At 35.7% G+C, this 17,608-nt stretch overlaps 1 protein-coding gene across 2 annotated transcripts in view; it reads right to left on the reverse strand.

The window, feature by feature from the left end:
• RSRC1 (arginine and serine rich coiled-coil 1) overlaps nucleotides 1-17,608 on the reverse strand; it is a 452,043-nt gene that overhangs the window by 49,457 nt on the left and 384,978 nt on the right. The gene's annotated exons all lie outside the window — the stretch shown is intronic.

The following is a 17,608-nucleotide window of genomic DNA, read 5'->3' on the forward strand; positions in this document are numbered from 1 at the left end:
CCTAATTAAAAAAAATTAACACAAATTAAAATCTGGCAATTTAAATTTTGTTAGCTTAATGTTTCCCATCCCCAAAAGATATATGAATGTAAACTATTTTTGGGGAAGGGAGGTAACAGAATAAAATCCCTTTCAAAAAAGGTACCATCATAGGATAGCACAGTGGAAGATTATATAGCATAGCAGTTAAGCTCCTGGGTTCTGGTATTAGAACTATACTCTATACGCAAATACTGGCTTCACCAACTTAACTGTGTGACTTACTATCACTTACCCTCCTAAAATTAAAACGGCATTTTTACTTCAGCGGACATACAATTTAAACAATCTGGCTAGGAAGAAAACCCCATCTTTTCTATTTTCTTTCTTTTCAAAAGTTTACTTGTTCCAGATCTGGATTTTCATTTTTGAGATAATTTTATAGTTAAATTTTATTCATAAATTAAGAGAGCTGCATGCACAGAAATAATTGAATGTTAATTGGCTTCTGACACATAATTAGATGAGTTCAGACCATTTCCATAACTTGGATTCAAGTTTATAATCTAAATCATCATGAAGTCAGATTTGGCTCAGTTATCAATTTCACATTAACATGAATTTCATTAGCGGTTAGTGATCTGTGCTGGAAAACAGTGCTAAAGGGGAAGGTACTTCAGACTTAACCTAATAAACTTTATCTAAAGATGTGAAGAAATATATCACCTACATATATAATATTCCACTTGTAAGCTGTAAATTTTACATTAACTAGAAACTTAACAGATAATTATATCCTAAGTAAGAACACACAATGTCCTCTAGGCACTCACAGATACTTATAGGGAAATGATCCGTAATCAGTTAAGAATTATTTATTGAGTTCATACAGGATGCCAATTTAAGAAATCTAGTTGCTTCTAATTTTGAATGGCTTAATTTCATTTTATATTATTACAACATATTGATTTACCTTAAAAATCTGCCTTAAGAAAAATGCCAACAATGTGTGCAGTAATTTACTATTTTCAGTTTAACTATAATCATAGGCAAAAGCAGAACATATTCTCAGGCTTTTATAGTTAAGGTATGAGAGTGATTTGGGTAAGGAAGAAATGTAGGAGAAACCTATCCCAGAGCAACGCCTTTCAAATTGAGAATCATGACCCATTAGTGGGTGATTTTTGTTTTGTTGTGTTTGACGTTGCAATCCTATTAGGAAAAAAAGAAAATACCTGAGTGGATTAAGTATTTTTTGTAAAAATTTTTTTCAGTTATGTGTACTTATACATATGTATATTAGGTTAAAAGTATAATATATTTCTTACTGTGTGTTATATGTAAAAAAATAAAAAAGCTGGACAGATCATGCTCTAGAGAGAAGCTAAAAGGATACAGAAGGTAGTTTTTTTTTCTAACAAGAGGCTATTTCAGGTTGTTTTAAAAAGAGAAGACATTATTTTCAAGCCTCAGAGTGAATGCTGCTCAGTGGTATTTCTGCCTTAATGTTCTCAAAAAGATAATGAATAGGAAGCCAGGAATTATAAAACAACCTGGATTTAAAAATCAACTTGACTTAAAAAATCATCTATGAATATGGTAGGCAGAAACAAAGACTGGGTAGAAGTAAATACAATAAAAATTGTTTGGGATACCTAGAATGTTACTGTCACATGAAAGTTTTCCTTTTCATGATCTATATTTTGGTGCTTAATGATGGTTTGCAGAGTGGATTTCTTATTCTTTGTTTACATAAACAAGTAGTTTTGTCTTTTCACGTAAACAACCTCGATGTGGTATTTTCCTCAAATTTCTTAGTGTGTTTTGGCTCTGAAGACTAATAAGCATATACATTATCACTATGGTGCTTACTCTGCCTTGGTCAGCAGCACTACAGCAAGGCTTGATTCCAATTACGAGCAATAATGGATACATCAGTTGGATAGGATTCAACAAGATGACTGAATCCCCTCCTTTACTCTTACCCCAATAATTTCTACCATTCCCAATGTCTTTGTAGCACTCTCTTACAGCCTTGGAGGGTCTGAGTCACCCAACCATTGAGCACAATGCTGACTTGCCTTTCAGGGCAATACCCCGAAACTAGTTCTGACTGAAGCAGAATGTACAGAAAGAGTCCTTTGACTCAGAAAGCAAAAGACTTGGTAACCCACTGCCTCTTGGGGGCTTGCACTAGCATTCCATGTATCTCCCTCAGATGTATAGTCTTGTTCCATGGCCTCATAACTTTTAAGCCCTGGCTCTAGTCTGACATTGTGTAAATCCTCTGCCTTAGCCTCTGCTTGGCTTTCCAGTCTAGGATTCTGATTCTTAAGACATGAGCTTCTTGAACTTCAATTCTCCTCTAAATTTTGGTTCTACTTCAACCCTACTTGCTCTATGCAATGCCTAATATCCAGTTTGACAGAAAAATTCTTTTTTTCTTGACATCAGAGCTGATTTCCATTGGGTCTTGCTGATCATCCTGGATTAATTATATTTTATAGTAAGGTAGAAATGTCCAGAATTGGCCAGATTATGCTTTTGTATAAACAAATTCAGCTTTTTCTATTCTAAAATGGTAGTTAGTCATCTAATCATACTAAACTTGCACAAATAATCAGGGTTTACATAAACTATTTTCTTTGAACAATATTCTCCATTTCTTAATTTTACATCAAGTAACAGGTGTAATTTAGAAAACATTTTTATATGTTACATTAATCCTCTAATTTTCCCCTATTAGTTAATAACATGGTTTTAGAAATAAAGGACATAGTCTTATTAATCCCAGAAAAATAAAATAAACTTATATATATTTTCAAAAAAGGTCAATTACAGTAAAAATTGTCTCATAAATAAATTTCTAGTAGCAAAAAGAAATAAGGCCGATTTTCTGTAAAACTTTTTGGTAATAGAATTATTCTTGGATGTCCATTCTGAACCTCTAAGAGCAGAATTAAAGCTTGTTAGTCTGCCAGTAAGCCTAAAAGTATGTTTTGGGAAATAAAATATTTGGGGGATAAAATATTCTATTTAGAAACTAGGTCTGACTTCACTATTTATTATACATATTGATTAATGTGTAATCAATAATTTAATGTCCTTAAAATATTTATCTCTGAATATGTTATTGCCATACATCTTATGGCCAAAAAGTAGATTATAAGATATGTTGTAGGAGATAAACATTTACACACTCTAATTGGATTTTGGCCATATTTCTTTTATTAGAGCAAATAATTTGCTGTAGTAAACATATTCTGACATCGTTAAAGTTATTAATAAGACTTGAGGGAATTCCCTGGCAGTTCAGTGGTTAGGACTCTGAGCTTCCACTGCAGGGGGCATGGGTTTGATCCCTGGTAGGGGAACTAAGATCTCACATACCGCTCGGCGCAGCCAAAAAAAAGAGAAAGACTTGAGCCTTACTAATATCAACAATTATAAATTGCAAAAATTATCTGCATTTCGTCTGCTTTCTGTTAACAGGTAATTACTATTTCCAAATGCTAATACTATAATCAAGGCAGAGTTCTTACTTAGGCTAACCCATCATTATCCTTATCTTACATAAATACAACCTGATTCATGCACTTGCTAATTTGTCTTCCTGATGTGAACACTGGCTTGTGTTTGATCTTTAGCAAACAGACATATCTCCTTATTTCTACTAAAAATTAAATGTAAGATAACTTGACATGTAGATAATGTTGCCAGCTTATTCAAGGAAACATCAGTTTTCTCCTCAATAAAGTGAAGATCTTTCAAACCTAGTGTAAAAGCAGGTTTATATTTATAATCATTTATAGATCTTTGCCATACTGTTTCATTTCCCTGAGAAGACAGTGTAGTATAAGACTCTGCACAGTATTAATTGATCCATCTTCAGCTTCTGATTCCATTGACAGAAAACATGTATCACCACAGGAATAATTCTTGCAGCACGGTTTTCTTTAAAGTCAATCTTGTAGTGGCACTTCTAAAATTAGAAGATGTAGGCATGGACTTTTGAAAGGTTGATTTTTTTGTTTTATTAAAAAAAATTTTTTTTACATCTTTATTGGAGTATAATTGCTTTATAATGGTGTGTTAGTTTCTGCTTTATAACAAAGTGAATCAGTTATACATATACATATGTTCCCATATCTCTTCCCTCTTGCATCTCCCTCCCTCCCACCCTCCCTATCCCACCCCTCCACACGGTCACAAAGCACCAAGCTGATCTCCCTGTGCTATGCGGCTGCTTCCCACTAGCTATCTACCTTAAGTTTGGTAGTCTATATATGTCCATGCCTCTCTCTCGCTTTGTCACAGCTTACCCTTCCCCCCCCCATATCCTCAAGTCCATTCTCTAGTAGGTCTGTGTCTTTATTCCTGTCTTACCCCTAGGTTCTTCATGACATTTTTTTTCTTAAATTCCATATATATGTGTTAGCATACGGTATTTGTCTCTCTCTTTCTGACTTACTTCACTCTGTATGACAGACTCTAGGTCTATCCACCTCATTACAAATAGCTCAATTTCGTTTCTTTTTATGGCTGAGTAATATTCCATTGTATATATGTGCCTCATCTTTATCCATTCATCCGATGATGGACACTTAGGTTGTTTCCATCTCTGGGCTATTGTAAATAGAGCTGCAATGAACATTTTGGTACATGACTCTTTTTGTTTGTTTGTTTGTTTGTTTTTTGCGGTATGCGGGCCTCTCACTATTGTGGCCTCTCCCGTTGCGGAGCACAGGCTCTGGATGCACAGGCTCAGCGGCCATGGCTCACGGGTCCAGCTGCTCCGCGGCATGTGGGATCTTCCTGGACTGGGGCACGAATCCGTGTCCCCTGCATCGGCAGACGGACTCTCAACCACTGCGCTACCAGGGAAGCCCCATGACTCTTTTTGAATTATGGTTTTCTCAAGGTATATGCCCAGTAGTGGAAATGCTGGGTCATATGGTAGTTCTATTTGTAGTTTTTAAGGAACCTCCATACTGTTCTCCATAGTGGCTTTACCAATTCACATTGATTTTTAAATGTAAATATTGTAAAATTATAATTCTTGGCCTTACTTTAAGTTAATATATATATGTATGTAACTGATTCTCTTGCTGTACAGCAGGAACTAACACAACCCTGTAAATCAACTACGCTCCAATAAAAATTAATTAAAAACATAATATAGTTTTTAGATCAATTGGGTGCAGGTCTTCCTGGTTTAGTACTATCATGGCCAAGAACTGGCCTTAAAAAGAAGCTAAATCTGCCGGATAATAACTATCAGAAGGAACAGGTGGATAAAATCACTTATTTTTGTGATATCATTACCCTTCATACAATGAAACTGACGCACAAAGGTGATTTGCAGAAACTTTTAAAATAAAAAAGAAAGTTGTAATTTACCAAGTAATAACTGTGACCTACATACTTTTGGGTATTTTTCTCATTATTTAGAGAAAAACTCATCAAAATAACTGTCACTGAAAATGTTATCCACTATTTCACTATTTAGCCTTGGGATTATGTTTTACTATTAGGCCAAGGAGTGACATCAGCAGTGTAAGATGTCTTTCCTTTTGTCCTTCTTTTTGTACAACTAAATTAGGCATCTATCCATGAATAAACGCACCTTAATGGGAGTTGAGGGATCCAGCGCCACAGGCCAAAGGGCCTGGGACGAGTCTTGCCCACCTGTGCATCTGGTAATAAGCAGACAGACCTCAGTATGGGCTGTGAAACCAAAAGAAGCTGCAGAACCTACCATAACCCCTCTCGGCCATGGCCTGGGAAAACCTGTACTTGAGCAGAAACCCATGGAGAGGGGAGATTTCAGCATGCTGTTGAAACAACAACAACAAAGGAGTTTGGATGCACTGGAGACAGAAAGAGGAACTTTGCCAGTGCTATCCCTCCCTCAAGGCAACACTGCACTGCTGAACCAGCAGTGACTTCTCTTGTGGGGGAAAGGGAAAGCAGTGAGTGAGTGCTCGGCATCCACAGCTGTGTGGGATGCTGCTGGGGAAAGCCTGGAGAAACCTGTTTCTCATCAGCAGCACCCGGAGTACTAAGGTAGGAACTCCGTGACACAGTGGAGGGAGAATATCAGGAAAGAGGAAGATAAGAATGTCACAAAGCATTACAGGGATGCAGTTATGGGTGACTGCCTCAGGACTTCAGGGGGAAGTCTGCCCATGGGCATCTGGAAGAACCTCACCTGAGGATCCCCCCACTGGGCCTACGGGTACCCCCAATGCTACAAGTGCTAAACCCACACCTCCTCCAACTCTGCAGCCAGCTCCTTGTGTGCACTCCCAAGTGTACAGCACACTTGGTAAATGGAGTGCTCTCAGAAAAGCAGACCAGGGTCTGTGGACAAGGAAGAAACCACAAACATGAGCTGTAGCGCCACCTTCGGAAAACAAAAGAGAAGTTTCCAGCAGTCAGTCTGGTGAACTGTAAGAACCAGAGAAGACATAAAAGCTTAAGGATTCTACCACAAGAGAGAGCAAGAAGTGTGGAGCAGGTGTATCCATACAAGGTCAGAGAAAATTTCAGATATAATAGGACCAAACAACAGTATATGCCACCTGAAGGCAACTAGTAAAGATTTCAGGAGGTGTCTGCTACTTCAAATGCAAAAGCAGTAATGCAAAACTATAAGGAATGTGAAAAATCAATGACACATATCACCAAAAGATAAAAATAATCCTCCAGTAACTGAACTCATTGGAATTTTGTGATCTAGCTGATATAGAATTCAAAAAAGTTGTTTTGAAAAAACTCAACAAGCTACATGAAAACAAGACAATTCAACAAAATCAGAAAATAATACATGAACAAATGATAAATGTAAAGAGACACAAATCATAAAAAAAGAACTAAGCAGGAATTCTGGAGCTGAAGAATTCAATGAGCAAAATGGAACAACAACAAAAAAACAATAGAGAGCATCTATATCACAGTAGACCAAGCAGAAGATAAAATAAGTGAGCTAGAGGTGAGGAACTTTGAAAGAATAGTTGTTGGAGAACAAAGAAAACAGAATGAAAAAGAGCAAAGAAAGCCTACTTGATCTATGGGACTCGATCAAACATACAAATATTAGAATAATTAGGGTTCCAGAGGAAGAAGAGGGCAGAAAGTTTATTTAAAGAAATAGCTGAGAACTCCCCAAACCTGGGGGGAGACTAAGACATTCATATTTACGAAGCTAATAGATTACACTCTTATCCATACAAAAAGACTTTCTCCAAAACACAATGTAATGAATTGTCAAAATCAAAGATAAAGAGAATTCTGAAGGCAGCCAGAGAGGAGGAAAAAAAAAAAATTATAACCTACAAAGGAACCTCCCATCAGGCTACCAGCAGATTTCTCAGCAGACACCCTATAGGCCAGGAAAGAGTAGAATGCCATATTCAAGGTGTTGAAGAAAAAAACCCCTGCCAGTCAAGAATACTCTATAGAGCAAAGTTTATGCTTCAGATGTGAAGGAGAAATAAAGACTTGCTTAGACAAACAAAAGCTAAGGAAGTTATCACCACTAGATCTGCCTTGCAAGAAATGCTGAACGGAGTTTTTCAAGATGAAAAAAAAAGGATGTTAATTAGTGACATGAAAACATATGAATGTATTCAACACACTGGTAAAGGTAAATAGTGAGATTTCGGAAACCCTAATTTTGTAATTGGGTGGTGTATTAAACACTTAACTATATTATAAAGGTCAAAGGAAATGAGTATTAAAAATAACTATAGCTACTATAACTTGTTAAAAAATACACAATATAAAAAGGTAAATCGTGACATCAAAAACATGAGGGGAGGAAGAGGGTGAAGCTTTTGTATGTGATCAATGTTAAGCTGCTACCAGCCTCATAGTGACCACGAAGCAAAAAACTAGGTAGATTCATAAAAGATAAAGAAAGGGGAAACAGAGAAAACCACCAGGGAAAATCACAGAGGGAAGAAGAAACACTGCAACCACAAAACTGCCAGAGAACAACTAATAAGATGGCATTAGTAAGTCTGTCCATATCAATAATTACTCTAAATGTAAATGGATTGAATTCAGCAATTAAAAAGCACAGAGAGGCTGGATGGCTAAAAAAAACAAGATCCACTATACACTGTCTACAAGAGACTCACTTCAGATCTAAGGACACACACAGGCTCAAAGTGAAGGGATGGAAAAAGATATTCCATGCAAATGAAAACCAGAAGGAAGCAGGAGTAGCTGTACTTATATCAGATAAAATACTTTAAGCCAAAAACAGTAACAAGCAACAAAGAAAGACATTATATAATGACAAAGGGGTCAATTCATCAAGACGATATAACAGTCATAAATATATACGACAAATTTATACAGTCGTGGCAATGACTTTTTGGATACACACCAAAAACACAAATAACAAAAGCAAGTATAAAGAGGGAATATAACAAACTAAAAAGCTTCTGCATGGCAAAAGAAACAATCAACAAAACGAAAAGGCAACCTATAGAATGGGAGAAAATATTTGCAAACCATATACTGAATAGGGGTTAATATCCAATATATATAAATAAGGAACTCATGTAACTCAATAAGAAAAAAATGAGTGGAGGAACTCAATAGGCATTCTTTCAAAGAAGACACCCAAATAGCCAACAGGTACATGAACATCATCAACATCACTAATCATTAAGGAAATGAAAACCAAAACCACATTGAGATATCACCTCACACCTGTCAGAATGGCTATCATCAAGAGCACAAGAGATAAGTGCTGACAAGGATGTGGAGAAAAGAGAATGCTTGTGCTCTGGCGGTGGGAATGTAAATTGGTACAGCCACTATGGAAACCAGTAAGGAGGTTCTTCAAAAAATTAAAAATAAAACTACTATATGATCCAGAAATCCCACTTCTGAGTGCATATCCAAAGGAAATGAAAACAGGGCATTGAAAAGATATCTTCATTTCCATTTTTATTGACGTATTATTAGCTATAGCCAAGATATGGAAACAACCTAAGTGCCTGTCAACGAATAAATGGATAAAGAAGATGTGGTTTATATATGTATGCAATGGAATATTATTCAGCCATGAGAAAGAAGGAAATCCTGCCATTTGTGACAATATGGATGGACCCTGAGGCCATTATACTGAGATGAGTCAAACAGAAAAAGACAAATACTGTCTGATATCACTTATATGTGAAATCCAAAAAAGCCAAACTCATTAAAAACAGAGTAGAATGGTGGTTACCAGGGGCTGGGGTTGAGGAATTGGAGAGGTGTTATTTAAGGATACAAACTTGCAGCTAGTAGATAAATAAGTTCTGGAGACATAATAAACAGCATAGTGATTATAATCAACAATGCTTTTTTATAAACTTAAAAGCTGCTAAGAGACTAGTTTTTAATTGTTCTCACTACAAAAAAAATAATAATTATGTGAGGTGTTAGATAATGCTACGATGGTAATCATATTTCAATATATCAAATCAACACATTGTACACCTTAACCTTATACTATGTTACATGTCAATCTGTATCTCAACAAAGAAAATTTTACTGTTAGGCCAAATTTTTAATTAATTTTATAGAGGAGCTTTATTAGATATTTTTTATGTTAAGAAAGAACACAATAGAGAATCTCATTTTTAATCTAAAATATTTAGGATGCTATGAAGGTAAAAATAGGTAAAATTTTATATTGAATTGAAATGTAGTAGGACTAATTCTTACATAACACATATTACCTCTGTTTCTTTCTCCTTCCTGTACTTTCCATTCTGTTGTTTTTCAGTGCTTCATTCAAGATGCTTTCTTCTAATCTATCTTCCAGCTCTCTAATTCTTTTTTTCTGCTCTGCCTTGTTGAAACTTAAGCCCTCATTAAGTTCTTGATTTCAGTTAATGTATTATTTATTTATTTTTTTTGCGGTATGTGGGCCTCTCACTGTTGCGGCCTCTCCCGTTGTGGAGCACAGGCTCCGGACGCGCAGGCCCAGCGGCCATGGCTCACGGGCCCAGCCGCTCCGCGGCATGTGGGATCCTTCCGGACAGGGGCACGAACCCGTGTCCCCCGCATCGGCAGGCGGACTCCCAACCACTGCGCCACCAGGGAAGCCCCAGTTAATGTATTTTTCAGTTCAATATTTTCTTTTAAATTTTTTAGTTTCCATTTCTCACCTGAAATTCTTAGTATTGTCTTTTATTTCCATGAACATATTAAGCAGAGTAATATTAAAATCTGCATCTAACAACCCCATTATCTTGATCTGCTATGAATCTGTCCCTACTGACTGTTTTTTCTGTTGTCCTCTTGTTTGTCCTCATTGTTCTTCATCTTGTCTTGTTTTCTCATATGCCTGGTTATTCTTAATGGATATCATACAGGAACAATTGCAAAGATAATTTGAGGCTTAAGATAATGCTCCCTTCTTCCAGAAAAGATTTATATCTGCTTTGGTAATTGGCTAGGGGCACTAGCAATCTTTTTTTTTAAATTGGGGTATAGCTGTTTTACAATGTTGTGTTAGTTTCTACTGTACAGTGAAGTGAAGCAGAATTCCCTGTGCTATACAGCAGGTTTTCATGTTTTCTATTTTATACATGTTAGTGTATATATGTCAATCCCAATCTCCCAATTCATCCCACCCCTCTCCATTCCCCTTGGTGTCCATATGTTTCTTCTCTACATCTGTGCCTTTATTTCTGCCTTGCAAACTGGTTCATCTGTACCATTTTTCTAGATTCCACATATATGCGTTAATATACGATATTTGTTTTTCTCTTTCTGACTTATTTCACACTGTGTGACAGTCTCTAGGTCCATCCACGTCTCTACAAATGACCCAATTTCGTTCCTTTTTATGGCTGAGTAATATTCCACTGTATATATGAACCACATCTTTTTAATCCATTTGTCTGTCGATGGACATTTAGGTTGCTTCCATGATCTGGCTATTGTAAATAGTGCTGCAATGAACATTGAGGTGCATGTGTCTTTTTGAATTATGGTTTTCTCTGGGTATATGCACAGTAGTGGGATTGCTGGGTCATATGGTAGTTCTATTTTTAGTTTTTTGAGGAACCTCCATACTGTTCTCCATAGTGGCTGTATCAATTTACATTCCCACCAACAGCGCAAGAGGGTTCCCTTTTCTCCACACCCTCTCCAGCATTTATTGTTTGTAGATTTTTTGATGATGTAGGGGCACTAGCAATCTTGAATCATCTTAATTCAGTCAGGAATTGAGATGATTCAAAACTGGGCTTCAGCCCCCATGGGTGCTTGTCTATTTCTGGTTCATCCTTACTTTCAGGGAATAACCTATTAAGATCCCAACCGAAAGCCTGGTGGTTTTTATCAGGTCTTCCCTTCCTTGACTGGCCCTGAACTCTAGATTTTTGTCCCTGTAGCTCCATGAGGCTCTCAAAAGCTCTGCCCAGATTCTTAGCCTTTCAGTGACCTTTTTAAGAATTGGCAGATAGATGCCACTACTGGAATCATCTCTAGGGGAAAACTGGCTCCAACTGTTGAGCTCACCTTATTTTCTTTGAACTGGGACCCATACTTCCCCACCACCTTTGTAACTCTCTCATGCCTTCAAACATATGTTTTAATATTTTGACCAGATTTTCTATCTATTCTCAGAAGGAGGGTGAGTTCAAATAAGCTAGTCCTACCAAATCATCTTTTTATCCCATAAATCTTGATATGTGGTCTTATATTTTCCACTGTGATTTCCTTTTTCATCTATGGATCACTGAGAAGTGCTAAAGTATTTAAAAAATTAATAATAAAAGAGCAATGATTAATATTTTATAAAGTCTATAAAATGGTTTCATATCTAGTGTATCACAACCACCTCCTTAGATGGTAGATAGATTATTATCACCCTTATTAACAGATTGGGAAACTGGGTTTAAAGTGACCACTTAAGATCATACAGAGGATGAGAAAACATTACCCCTATTTGAATTTACTGTATTTCACTGCTCTCATATTTATTTTCTGTCTTCCCCCTCTACAATGTAAGCTCTTTGAATGCAGGGGCCTCGATTTCCTTTTTCACTGCTCCCTTCATATGGCTTAAACAGTACCCAGCATGCACCAGATGGTTGGTATATTTTTTAAATTGATAAAAGCTATCAAAGGAATGAATGATAAAAGGAAGATACTCCTTATATTGCAATTCTGAATAATAAAAATTTATATTTATACACTACTGTGTAGTTGTGAAATGATTTTTAAATACTTTATGCATTTCTATTTATAACAATTCTAGATAGATTTTATCATCTTTCTCACTTTAGAGTCACAGTGAAGTTAAGGGACTTAGTCACAGAGCCAGTAAATGGCAGGGCTGGGACTCTGAACTTCATTCTCATACTTCAGCTACAAAAGGATAGGGCTATTTCCACTAGAGTACAATTGACTCCATATATTGCAATGGCTTCCCTAGGTTACTTCCAGGATTGCATAATCCTGTGGGAATTCAATATGTATGTCAGCTTTCTAATGTTTAATTTATATTGCAAATAGCTGATTGAAAAGAAAGCTGTAGCTCTGAGCTGGTCTTGAAATTTGTGTGTGTGTAGAACACAGAAAATATTTAAAATGGTAAGCAAATACATGATGGTCAGTCACTGGAGGTCTAAAAATGGTTAAACAGATATCCGTGTATCTGCATTCATATACACGAACACCTTACTGAAAATAAGTAAAATGTGATCTAAATCAGCTTCCAAGTCCATACAGAGTACAGCTGAGTACATATGAAGCACAAACATTATTAGTGAGCTATTAGGAAGGATCCTTTGCTTTGTTAAAAAGTTAAAAATGAATTAGCACACATTTACTGGAAGCATCAAAACTGAGGATAGCTGATGCTATAATATGGCACAGATAAAACTATATACAAAAGAAGGGTTAAAATATTTAACAATCAAGTTCTTGCAGACATGGAATCAAGGGAACTATAAAGGACAAATCACTGCTGAAGGAAATAAGACAGATGGCTAGGCTAAATAACTGAGTGTTTGTTCTTGAGTAATTTTTGACTAAATAAGAACTTGAGGAAAAAATATGGAATAAAGCAATGCATCCTAGCTAAGCAGATTAATTCTCCTCTTAAAGAAAGCAGCTCTCTAACATTAGAGCTAATGTGTTAAAGGGCTATATAGATACATAAAAAATACTACAATATGACAGATGTAGAATTATTAAATCTGATACATGGGAACACAAATTTCCTAAAAGGGTATTTAAAATCTTGGAATGGAACTATCTAATAAAGAAAGACAAAGAGGGGAACGGGGTAAACTTTCAAATGTTTAAACCTAAGAAGGAAATCATACTGTGTATTGTAATGCGTAGCCAATTCAGGAGAGGGCAAGAAAGGACAATCCTTATTTCTACCTAACCGCTTATGGCAACATGCCAAATAAACACTGACTCCTAAGTGATACCCCTGCACCTGTTAAATTTACCCTTCTAACTTCATTCTAACCTTCTTATAAAGGGTGTCCAGAAGGAATAAAGGATGCCTCAGAACCCCAAATATTCATCTTCTTCTCTGGTCTTAGGCAAGGAGCCACAGTGGAGGGAAAGAGGGATTAGAACAGTTCTCTCTCTGGGTGTGGTAAGACGTGGTGCCAAGTGTGCTTTATGCTACGGACCTCGAAGCATGGGAGAGCTAGGACCTCTGAGAAAGGGTAGATTTGGCTCTGGTCCAGGCTCTGAAGGATGGTGTGGACTTGACAAGTGAGTGTCTCACACAGACCAGCCAGTCACTGGGGAGAAAAGCAGATAGAGATTATGGGAAAAGGACATGGACACCTTGACAAACTGTGTCTCTGACGAGTATCTCACCTTCTGGGGTCCCAGAAACACAAGTGAGGCAACATAAAATGGGTACAGATCTATCTGAGTACACACAAAAAACAGTAAACAAGTACATAAGAGCTAGAGGGTGAGATCCAGAGAGGAAGGCAAAGGACAGAGGAAGAGGGATTTAAATCATATTATATTTGAACACTGATTGTAGGGTTGTGATTTATCCAGGCTATTTAAAGAGGGGGAATGTGTACTGGGGTCATACTCCTGGGTCTGTGTACTGCCTTCACTACTTATTAGCTATAGAGCAAGTTCTTATGCCTTAGTTTCCTATCCTCCCTACAGTACAGGGATAATAACAGCACAAACCTCAGAATTCACGAGGACTAAGAGAGTTAAAACAGGTAAAGTACTTAGAACATTGCCTGGCACCTCCTTTTTTCTTTTCAGTTACTAGTACTTTTTACCCCCAGATTTGCCAAAGGATTAACAATAACAGAAAAGATGAAATTAAGGCTAATCTCTTACTTCTTGTCAAGCAGATGTGGCAAAAGGGTTGATGGATTTCAACTTAAACAAAAATCTAAGTCTTCACTTGAATCACCTAATATTATGTTCGTATTGTCACTGTCCAACATTTCCAGGAATAATTTAGAATAGGTTGCCTAACGCTTTTGGAAACAACAATATTTGAAGCAGAAAACTAACCAACGGGTAGGGCTATTCTGAATAAACACAAGGGGGAAAAGAATTTAAAAACCACTATACTTATGCCACAAATGTGAAATTCATATTAGAGAGAAGTCAAAATGCAAAGAAAGACAATAATGCTTATAAGTGAATTTAAAACATAATTAGAACACTTAAATGCATACTATATTAAACATAAAATAGAATACAGAAAACCTAAGCATTTATGCTAAAGCATTCAATAATACAGAAAGAAATCAAAAGGAGAAAAGTTGAAATAATTTTTAATTATATATAGTCAGAACATTTTCAAATACATACAGAGAAAAAGAGAAAGTCAAAGTCAAGCATTTATTAGCACAAAGAATAAAAAAGAAAACAGAACTGAAAGATTTAATTTTTCTAAAATATAATACAGTTAGAAAAAATGCTTATTTTTAAAGAAGGAAGCTATAAACCCAAACTTTAAATATTGCTAACTTTTATGAAATAATGTAACCTTTATATAATTCAGCTAAAATGGAAAGAGTTGGAGAGTAAATGGTTCAAAAAAGAGGGTCCATGCAAATGTATAGTGTTTTTCAATAGGTGGACAATCAGCTGAGCTGTGTAAGGACCATGAAGGGCACTCTAAATGGGGTATCACTGCTTCAAGAGTGGAAGGCAAAATGGTTACTCTGGACAAGTTTTGGTGAGTAGCCTGACTTTTATCTTGGATACAATACTGGCAAACGTAATTATATTGATTTAAGAACACTCAAAGAAAAGGACTGCACAATAGTCAGAATGTATTTGCAAGGCACAGATCTTGCTATGCTAATACAATAGCTTTTTTGAGATGACAGAGAATGGATAGAGAGAGCTGGGCAGATAACATTTATCTACATTTTAACAATGCTTTCAACCCTGTGCTGCATATCAGCATGCTGAGAAATTAAGAGACGAATTGTATAAATGATGTAATAGACTGAATTTCTAGTGGCTTATAGGTTAAAAATAAAGGATTATTATTCTTTCAGATGCAGAAATATACACACATACACATACAGATGTATCTCAGGTTTCAATTTGCAGCTAGACTAATATGAAATAAAATAAATGTAGCTTATACATTAATCATTTTCAGGGAAGTTTAATTTGATAGCATTCAAGTATTTAGACAACTTATAAGAAAAAAATTCTGGAAGCAAACAACAGCAACAAAGAATCTGGCTAGTAATTTGCTTTCACCCACAAAATATAGGCAAAGGAAACCTATTTAATGAAACACACCTTTTATCCTTCAAAATTAGTGTCATATAGGTTGTTTTACCAGTAGAATTTTTCTTCAACATTTGTGATAATAATTTTCCTATGTTTTTTGGATGCACAGAAAATTCAGTGAGCTCAGGTAAAGACTTGATAAATCCATACTAGCAAATATTGATAGTATTTTGAAATTCACTGATTTCTTTTTGAATGGTTGTAACTCTTTAGAGAAACAGTCTAATGAGTGAGGTCCTATCTTAGTGAAAAGACATAACAAGGTTGGGTTATACTTTCAATGATGTTATTTGGAATCAACGGCAAGCTCAAGTTAAGTTATTTAAGCATGGATTTAAAAGAAGGAAGGGTAAACTGGTCATTCATTCGTCCATTCATTCAGTTGTAAAATAATTAAGAAACTGTGTATCTACTACATGCTAGGCATTGTGGATACTAACTAAATCCTCTACAATCCTAAAGTTTATATTCTAGTTAGAAGATATGTTTAAAAAGATGCTAATTAAAACAGCTATGATTGGAGGGTTGTGTTTTTTTTTTAACAATTCTCAGGTACTGAAATGGAAAAGGTTACTGTATATCACAGGCTATGTGCAGGGTCAGTTTGACTTAGTGAATGTCTAAATGAAAAAATATTTTCAAAAGAATTACAATATAACCTTCAGTACCTATAGTTACCTAAATATTTTTAAATTCTTTTAAAAGATGTTTAGAACTAATTTAATGAAACAAAAAAGAGCGACACCATTAGAAATATCAATTGACATCATGTAAATGAGGGGTTCTGAAGTATTAAAGTTTCTTTGAGCACTTAAAGCCAGTATTTTGGAACCCATTATCAGGCTTCAACTCCTTGAAAGCTTACAGAGGAAACAGTTACTAGGGCAAGCATTCATATTATATATTTTTTCATAACAATAAATCACCTAGCAATTTCAGTATCTGTGGTTATCACATCAGTGTCATCCGTTTTCAACTGGTTATGACTCCGATTAAGATCTGAATTAACGGAATTAGACTAATAACTATCGCAACATATATTCACTGTGTTGGTTGATAATAAGTGCCACACTTATAATTTATAGCACCACAGTGTTTTATAAGCACTATTATGTTATTAATTAGTTACACTGATCAGAATACCACATAACATAGTGGTACTAAAATATTATAATTTGCTTAGACTACTTTGCATCTATTATTATATCTATTTGTACTACGGGTGACCATAAGCATAACTGAAATCAGATAGATTGTTTCCACTAACAATACCAAAATATGCACTTCAGAAAGCCAAAAGAACAGAATTCTACAGAGGATTTTTGCCAGTGGAATTCACTTGTTTTCTTAATACACCATAAAATTAGTTGATCTAGGAAAAGAGTATAAAGTCGGGATTTAAGGGGGTCAAATAAGGTGAATTCTATATATACATTTATATGTATAAATTAGTTCACGTTTAGTTCGAATCTACTTATTTGTAGTGTTCTGCCATCTATATCTACAGGGTTTTGTTGTTGTTGTTGTTTGTTTTTTTGGATTTGCTTTGAGGGCTTGGCTCTGACGGAACGCTGCTATTAAGCATTCTAAACCATCATACTTAAAACATTTTAGGTTCTATAACATCTCAGCTTCCATTTGTAAGTTGGGGGTGTAAATTTTTTCTGGTTGTCATAATAGAAGGTATGCGCTAAGGAAAAATTCTCAATTTTCAGATTTAGACAATAGCACTCAAAACCAGTATTTTGGGACACAGTATCAGGCTTCAACTCCTTGAAAGCTCACAGAGGAAATAGTTATTCTGCTAATTAGCCAGCAGAGTGACATGATTGTCAGTCCAAATGCATCATCC

The sequence above is a fragment of the Monodon monoceros genome, unplaced genomic scaffold (assembly GCF_005190385.1).
Source record: "Monodon monoceros isolate NGI ecotype Baffin Bay Population unplaced genomic scaffold, NGI_Narwhal_1 Super_Scaffold_11, whole genome shotgun sequence".
In the NCBI taxonomy this organism is placed as follows: Eukaryota; Metazoa; Chordata; class Mammalia; order Artiodactyla; family Monodontidae; genus Monodon; species Monodon monoceros.